This window comes from Capsicum annuum, chromosome 3 (assembly GCF_002878395.1).
Source record: "Capsicum annuum cultivar UCD-10X-F1 chromosome 3, UCD10Xv1.1, whole genome shotgun sequence".
In the NCBI taxonomy this organism is placed as follows: domain Eukaryota; kingdom Viridiplantae; phylum Streptophyta; class Magnoliopsida; order Solanales; family Solanaceae; genus Capsicum; species Capsicum annuum.
Window position 1 is genome coordinate 143,169,531 of NC_061113.1, and position 9,951 is coordinate 143,179,481.

The window sequence follows — 9,951 nt, forward strand, 5'->3', positions numbered from 1 at the left end:
TAATTTTGTGTACTTGAAAATATCTCCCATGAAGAGAGTGAAGAGATTTAGCAAGAAAGTGAAACTCGATCCCAGATATATTGGTCCCTTCAGAATTCTCAGTCATTTCAGAAAGGTAGCTTATGGCTTGAGTTGCATTAAGATTTAGCCTCAGTACACCCAATGTTCCAAGTCTCATTGTTGAAAAAGTTTATTAGTGATCTAACTGTAGTTGTTTTCTTAGAATGTGTAGATATTCAAAACAGTCTTTCTTTTGAGTAAGTTCCAGTCAAAATTCTTGATCATCAAGTTCGTAGACTAAGGAATAAAGAAGTTCCATTGGTCAAAATTCTTTGGTGGAATCAGTCTGTTGAGCGAGCAACTTGGGAAGCAAAGGCAGATATGCGGACCAAGTACCCTTATCTTTTCTCCGCAAATCTAAATTCAGTATAAGGTACTAATCTTCTTAATATTTCTCTATATCATGCGTTGTTTCAGTTGCAAATCATTTTTATGTCAGTCGTGGATTCATGAGTCAGTTCAGTCATGCATTCCATGCATTAGATATGAATGTTCAGTGTGTAAGCTCAGTCCATCAGTTTTACCTCAACTTAACCAGTCTCATTCTAGGATGAATGATCCCAAGGGGGAGATATTGTAATACCCTACAATTACATAGCATAGTCTAAGTCCCAATACATGACTTTTTGTATATAAAATTTTCAAAACACTCATTATTTGTCAGTTTAGAGCCTACTATTGCATAGGAAATTCAATTAGTTTACCAATGATATGAAATTTTTCCAAATCTGATAATCGGGTATGAAGTTATAGCAATTTTAAATTTTAGTCATTAAACACAGTTATTTTATCCATTAGTGCATCTCAGAGCTAGTCTAAATGATGATTACCAATTTCCAGTGAAGGTGCGTGATCTTGGCGCGTCACGCCAAAGGCCAAATTGGTATTTGGTAATTTCTAGTGTCTCTCCGCAATTTCATTATGTAGCAGTAAGCTTCCAGGTCATAAATAAGGTGGTAATGCGATTATGCCACGTAGCGACGCCATGCATTTTCCCAGTTGTCCCTATTCCAGTGGCTTGGCACGACAGTGGCGCATCTTGCCAAGGGTGAAAATCGAGAATTTTTCCAGTTTTGTGATTTTAAATTACAGGGGTTGTTTGGTCTTTTCCCATGGCCCCAAATCCACCTAAACACGGGATTTAACCCTAAGAGAGAATTATTTGCTCACTTTTGCATTATTCTCTCAAATTAAAATCAACTATCTTCAAGAATAAGAACCATAACTCTCAAATTCCGGGCCAAATCTCAAGAACTCTCCATCAATCCTCTTAAATTCACTATCCCATGTATGTTAGATGTTCATCCATAGATTCCTTTCATAAATAGTTTCCAAGTATCCTATTTAAATTATAAAATTTTGATCTTTGCAAGTTTAATTGATTTTAAATTGTGATTTCTCCGATGAATCTCCATGTACTATTGATTTTATACCATGATTCAATGAAATTATTGTTGTTATTCAATCCTTCATGTTTTAATATTTTTATTTATTGAATTAAATCATGATTTAATACTATTATGTAGAATTCATGCTATTTATATAAGTTCCATGACATTCCTATGATTGTTTTAAACCATGAACTACAAGTGTTTGATAAAGTGCCTACAAGAGTGATTGATTTAATAAAAGTCTTCATGCTTTGTCACCCTAAGATTTAGTGTCATTTTTCCATTGTTGTTTTTGATTCTTGGGGTTATTGAATACCCAAAAACCATAGTTGTTTATGTAGTCTAGTTTCAGTACATTATAGAATAGTCTTCAGAACATACTATGAGCATTATTAGAATAGTCAAATATAAGTCAGTTAAACTCAGAATAGTCTAGTATTTTAGTGTCATTTAGTTGGGAGTAGGATTTAGCACCGAGCGAGTGTAGGTATGGAGGCTTTCCCATTAGATAGGAAGAGTCGTTAGTAGCAGTCCCTATACTCCAGAACTACGTAGCAAGCATAGGATATGAGAAGTCACCAGTCAGATTAGGCTTGACTATCTCGAAGGGGTCACCCAATAGTTCAGGATTGATACCCTTAGTCCTTCAGGACAATACATCAGTATAGTGGATCTACACAACTAGTGTTAGTACCCATGGCATGGTATTGACACCCTTCCAACTGGGGTTACAGGTTGGACCCCAATTAGCTCAAATTAGAAAATGTCGGTTAGATGATACCTCCCATTGTTTCAAATACAGTCTCATTTACAGTACTATTTTAGTTATTTAGTCTTAGTTTTTTTTGACCAAACATACAGATTTTAGTTATTTCAGTATTTTAGTTTACAAATTTTACTCCGTTTATATTATATGCTTGGTCATGCATCCTCAGTATTTATAGATTTCCCCATATTCCAAGTACCTATAGATTTCATGATCTCTATTTAATACTCCATGCTTTACATGAATATTCCGTTAATAATTTATTCTATTCATGAAACAATGTATATCATCCTACCTCATTTAGCATACCAGTACATTCAAAGTACTGATTGCTTACCTTTTTTTCTGCTATGATGTATTATATCATAGGTTTTGATGCTCAGTTCTCGGCTTGCGATTAGACTTATCAGATCCTCAGAAGTAGAAGTGGTGAGTCCTCATACTTCGAGAATAGGATTACTTTATTTCATGTCTCAGTTTAGAAGTTATTTGGAGTTAGTTAGGGACTATCCCATCAACTCATAGTTATTTAGCTATAGAGTCTTATGATACATTAGAGTCATTTATTTAGTATTAAGACATTAAATTTAATTATCCAGTTTATCAGTATTTTATCAAATTTAGTCAGTTATTTTTATAGACTATTATTTTAGTTTTGAATTATGTTATTAAAACCTTATGGTATGTCAGTATTCTTCCACATTTATGATCATGTTTCTAGTTCTCATAGAAGGTACTAGCTCATGGGTTAGCTTGTGGTCCCTCGAGACTCTAAGCACTATGTCACGCCTAGGGTGTGCTCTCGGGGCATTACAGTTGACTTAGGAAGAATGCTTGAAGAAGATTTCCTATATAGGATTAGTAAGGATTTATAAGCCCTTATGGCGTGATTTAGATTACTTAGCCTAATTCTTGGTAGAAGTTAGTCTTGTGATAGCGAACTTTGGCATTTTTGGGATTTAGGAATGGATTCCACCAGCCTTAAGCTTGAACTATAAAATCCCTTAGAGATCTCTATACTTGATGAACGTTTAAATTACTTTATTGAAGTTATAATGGTTAAACCTAATTGTCGATTTATTTATGTAAACGATGATTGGATATTTTGTTCACTTGATTGATTACCTTGTTGTCATGATATGGCTAGTATATGCTTATTGATTTCTCTATGTATGTGTGTATGCCATTTTCTTGGAAGTGGTAATGATGTTATGATGATGCCTAGTGAATCTGGATGATACATTTATATTATAATGATGCCAGGTGAATCCAGAGGATATGTTGATTTATGATAATGCCCGGTGAATTCAAAATAGGTAATGATGTTATGATGATGCCCGGTGAATCCAAAAGAGGTAATGATATTATGATGATGCCTGGTGAATCTAAAAGAGGTAATGATGTTATGAAGATGCCCGGTGAATCTGGAGGATATTTTTATATTATGATAATGCCTAGTGAATTCAGAGGATATGTTGATATTATGATGATACCCGGTGAATCTGGAGGATATGTTGATATTATGATGATGCCCGATGAATCCGGAGGATATCCTGATATTATGATAATACCCAGTGAATTTAGAAGAGATAATAATGTTATGAAGATACCCGGTGAATCCAAAAGAGGTACAATGTTATGACGATGCCCAGTGAATTATAATAATATATTTATATTATGATGATGCCCGGTGAATCAGGAGGATATGTTGTTATTATCATGATTCATGAAAAGTCCAGTAGATATGTTGATGTTATGATCATACTCGGTGAATTCGGAGGATATGTTGATGATATGATGATTCTCGGTGAATTCAAAATAGGTAATGATGTTATGATGATACCCGATGAATACGAAGGATATGCTGATGTTATGATGATACCCAATGAATCCAAAAGAGGTAATGATGTTATGATGCCATTTGGGGCAACTTTATATAAGTACGTATATATATGTGAGGTTATGTTATTTGTGGCTAAACAGTTGGTGTACTGGGGACATGATGTCTTCCTTGGTAATTGATACACATTCTTTGTCATCAACAACTAAATAAGAGATGTGACCTTCATCGACTATAATTTGTAACTAGAGAAAATTTATCCCAATTATTGGGTTAAGGCTAGTTGGTATATTTAATCTAGTGTAGAACCAAAGGCTCACCTAGTAAATCTACTTGACTTGAATTAATGGTTATGTTATGGAATTTCTCCTAGTAAAGTTGCTTATGAGACAACAAGTTATTTCTAATGAATGATTATGACTTGTAGGATAGAAGCCTAGCGAACTAGCTGATGTACCTTTCTTGGTTAAAATATGGACACTAGTCCTTATGGTTGTAACGTACCTATAGTAATAGACTTAGTATGGTATGATGAATGGTTATGTTGTCATCTAGTATGCGATGCTGTGAGGGCCTAATTGATGACTTATATAATGATAATCCTAACTAGAGAATAGCCTTGTTATAGGTTAATAATTAATAGCATTATTAACTTATATCTTTTCCTTATTTAATGAATAGTAAACTATAAGACTTGTAAACTAGTGTTTCATGGATATGGAGATTAGCTTATATAGACTAGACTTGGAGTTAATCAGTTAAATAGAGATTAAGTAACTATTTATGTATGCTATGGTGATATCAGTTTTGTTGGAATTAAATTACAGTATTAATAGTGATTGTAGACCTCAGTAAGAGGCCACGGTGAAAAGGTGAACCCGCGGGTTTTGGGTTAGTAGTTGTGTAATAGTGCCTTGATATATTAATAGTATGATCTTTCTGTGACTCTCTGTGGTATGGGATGTTGTGATGAGTTCTTGTATTGCATTCATTCGGTGTACTCCCTAGTGGTATGGAACGCTGTGCCGAGTTCTTTGTTATGTTCTTTCGCATGTACTTTTCGGTGGTAAGTTCTTATGCTTTATATTCTAATGATGGCTGGTGTTGATCATAGTATGTACATAGTATTTATTGTATATACGTGGCATTACCCCTCAGTTACAATTACTCATTTATATGATGATTATAGTAAATGTTGACATGATATGTGATGCTATTGCCCTTGTAGATTAGTTATTCTATACAGTGATATCGAAGAACATTCAAGTTCGATCTTATAACTTGACTTTAAGTTATTGTCTTGATATATATAGTCCTTATATTATAATTTGGCTCAGTTGGCCGATGATGCCTACTAAGTACCCATGTTTTGGTACTCATGCTACACTTGTGTACATTTTTTGTGCACACTAAGGTTCTAGTTGCCATTGTTGAGTCGAGATCATACCGTATTTACCATTCGGAGATAGGGTAAGCTCTTGGAGTTTGAGTTGCCTACTTTTCACTCTATCTTTATTTGTCTTTTGTTTTTAATACAAATGAATGAGATTATTTAAGACATTTTAGACTTTGAGTTGTAAATTCCTATTGTAAAATCTAGATACTCTTGTACTAATACTCTCATATCATGGGATTGGTATGTGAATATTGGTTGTCTTAGGTTATGGAATGTTATTTTTTATATTATGTTCTTATATAGGGTCTATGTTGGACATTCCTACCATGGTAACCCGTTGCATTAGCTTCGGGTTACAGTATCGGCTTACATACCGATGAAACGTGGTTAGTGCCATCACGACTCGAAAAATGGATCGTGACGCTTCTCTTGACCACTATGTCAAGTCCCCTCCATATTAAAAAACTCTAATCAGTATCAAACTTAGGAAAATCTACCTAAGCACTCTCTACTCAAAGAGAAAAGTTCCTTACTCTTATAACACAAGTAATTCTTTTACAAATCCGAACTCACTCAAGAACTATTTCTATTTTAGCACACATAAACAACTAAGACTTGAGAACTGTTGAACTCTCTTCACTCTTTATATTTGCAAAAAACCATTTGATGAAGAAGTTTCTCTTTCCTTTTATAGCTGAGTGATGATAAGGGATGAAATATCATTGGACCAGGTTTCCTATTCAGTACAAGCTGTACCAGCAATTTTGTTACACAAGAGGAAAAAACTATGCAGACATGCTTGCCAGTTGTACTGTACCATTAATATCCAGGGACATAGTCTCTTAAAGTGATCTGCTCATCATTAAAACTACTTATATAAGAGCGAACTTGAGAGCTAGAGAGATTTTGGTTGCGTAACATTAGGATAAAAGCTTGTGATTTATGAAAATTATGATGGGATGCAAGTGATGGATAGAGATATATTTAAAGATAATCTGCAAGAAAATTTATGCATGAATTTTTCCCAAGGGTCATTAAGAATTTATAATATATTAAAATTACTATATTGGTGCTCATTATAGTGATACATTTCACAGTCACAGACATAGTGACAGTCACTGTTCTACTGGTCACTGTTACTCTAGTCACTGATAGTATGTTAATATAGTTAGTTGGTTAATCGTCTTGGTTAAGTGGTAAGTTGCAGTGAGCTGTAAATGAATTGTTACTTAGATATCAATTGGAGTTAGTTAGAAGATATTTTCTTAGTCTCTCTTCCTCAGCTACACAAGCTGGCATGAGGAAGTTTTTGAGTAGCTCTGTAATAATGATCATTTAATAAAAATTTTCTTTCTCTTTTCTCCTCATGCTCTCCAATGGACTTTGAGGTGAAAATGCTAAATTTTGACATGGTATTAGAGACTTTGATCGTGACTTTATAGAAGCATTTTCTTTATAAATTTTAGATATCTGTTGTTCACTATATCTTTATATTCTTATTTTACTCGATTCCTTCATCATCATATTAGTTCTTCTATCATCGTCTTAGTGTGTTTATTTAGTTTAAATCAATTGCATATTGAAATTTTTGAGTTTTTTGTTGATCAAAAGTCATCAATAATGCATCCTAAAATTGATCAGAGTGATCTACTGTATATCAATCAATCAGACTCTTCAGGTGTATTGTTAAATCCTGTCAAACCCATAGGTTCTAAAAAGTATGTGATTTAGAGTAGATTGATGAAGATAGAATTATTAGGGAATATAAATTTGGATTTTTTTCTTAAGATTGCACCAAGGATGTATATTGAGATGAATTATATGAGCAATGGGAAACTTGTAATGCAATTGTACTTTAATAGTTGATTAACATAGTGAGTGAAGAGCTTCTAAGTAGGATTGTATATGATACAAATGTATTTTTGAGTTGAACCACTTTGAAGGATGTATTTTATAAGGTTAATCACATGCACATCTATCATCTGCACAAGCATATATCTACTCTTTAACAAGGTACAGATCTTTTCCGCACTATTTCACTAAGTTGATACATTGTGGAATGAATATGATATTGTTGTTCCAATACCTACTTGTACATGTCCCCAGTCAAAAGACTATGTAAAACACATGTCTCAAATATGGTTAATTCAATTCCTAAGTTGCTTAAATAACTCATATAATTAGGCTAGGAGACAAATCTTGTTAAAGAAAGTTACTTCTTTTCAAATCAAGATTATCCTATGATAATTGAAGATGAATTACAACATTCAACATATATGGCATGTGTTATTAGAAAACCAGAACAAGTGGTGATGCATGCTAACAAAATTTTTGGAAAAGACTACTTTAAAGGAATTAAATTTTAGTATTTTCACTTTACAGGCCACAACAAAGAGAATTCTAATAATATGATTCGTTATCCTACAAATTGGAAGAACAGGAAGAAGCTTGGTTATGGTGAGAAAAATAGTTTTAGGGGTCAATGAACACGTTAAGGTCACTGTTATGGCATTCAATATCATTCTTCAGCTAGTCACATCATACTGGAGAAGTCTCTCCATGATACCAGGGATTGCTTTACAACATAGTTAGCAGCTTCCTTCCATCTTGAATTTTAGGGACCTGGTCCCTATTCTTTTCTTTGCCACCTCCAATCTTGAGATACCCCAGGTTATCTAATTTGTTCCATGGACAGTCTTTAATGATATGCTTAGGACTTCCACCTTTATGACATATTTTAATATTGGTTCCTCCTTTGATAATGCTTCCTCTTCTTTGGAATGTACCACAATTCCCCATTTCTTTAACAATTTTCTTTGCCTAATAGGCCTTTTTCTGCTGAATAAAGTTTTGAAGGTGTTAATGCCAGGGATTTTTCATATTTTACTTTAGTCTTCGTCATCTCTTACTGCTTTTTGAGCTAATGTGTTTTTAGATTTATAATTAGTTCATACATGCTGAGGTCTTCAGATTCTTTGCTACATTTATGACATTGATTTTTCTTTCCCGGGACTTAGGAAGAACTCGAATAATATTCCTCAATTGTTTGTAAACTGGGATCACTTCTCCAAAGTACTGAAGCTCATTAGTGATAGAAGTGAATCTTGTATGACTTTCTTAGATGGTTTCTCCTTATTTTATGGTGAAGGTTTCATAATGAGTAATCCTTATATCTACCTTAGAATCCTTTACAATAGTAGATATTTCATAAGCATTCCTAAAGAAATATCAAATCTCATTAACATTATCACAAGATGAGATTTGGTTATATTCATCAAGCCCTATGCCAAAGACTAACAATTTCATGGTCTTGCAGTTTTAGTCATTCTTTATTCTATCTTCATCATTATATTCTCTCCTGCTTTTTACTACCATTATTGTCATTTCTCCTTCTTTGACTTCTTTAATTGGAACATGAGGACCATCAGGAATTATATCCATAAGTTCACTACCCTCAACTATAATTAAATCAAACATACTGGTTTTCCACCACCCATAATACTGCCTATTGAATCTTGGTAATCTGGTGGTAGATTGCCCTTCTTTTAGATTAGGTGGAGAAACCATGTAAGCTAATACACTCTAGGTGTGAACATTTTAGAGTTACTTGGTGCTTTTAATCCAGTTGATGAAACCCTGAGGGTTGCACCACACAGTGAGGGACTAGTTCCCTCAAGGAAAATCACAGGAAAAATACAGTAGAGTATCCAAGAACCAAAAGATAGTCCAGGAAGAGTAAAAACACAAGATTTTAACGTGCAAACCACCTTGCTCATAGAAGGAAAAGACCATGGCTTTCCCTCACAATCATCTCAACATCCACTAGAATCAAACTTTTGATTTCAAGCTTCACTGAACCTAACTCTAGGTTCTTTTTTCTTGTAATAACTCTACTAAAAGCTCATATTGATAACACTTACAAGGATCCTCAACACTAATTAGCTCTAATCAGTATAAAATGTAGGAAACTTTACCTAAGCACTCTCTTCTGAAAGATAAAATTTCATTACTCTTATAACACGAGTAATTAGTTTACAAATTAGAACTCACTTAAGAACAATTTCTATTTAAGAAAAGATAAACAACTAAGACTCGAGTAGTGTTGAAATAGTATTTTTGTTGACTCTTTTTAGTCTTTGTATTAGAAAAAAACTATTTGATGAAGAAGCCTCATTTTTGTTTTAAAGTTGAGTGATGATTAGAGATGAAATATTATTGTACCAGTGTCCTATTCAGTACAAGGAACACTAGCAAGTTTGGGACACAAGAGGACAAAACTATCCAGACACTATAAGCGGTACCGTACCATGAAAATCCAAGGACCTGGTCCCTTGCAGTAACTTGATGATAATCAAAAGTACATATAAAAGAGTGAGCTTGAGATCTAGAGAGATTTTGGTTACATAACTTCAAGGTAACAGCTAGTGAGTCATGAAAATTATGATGGAATACATGTGAAGGATAGTGATATATTTAAATCTAATCCATGAGAAAATTT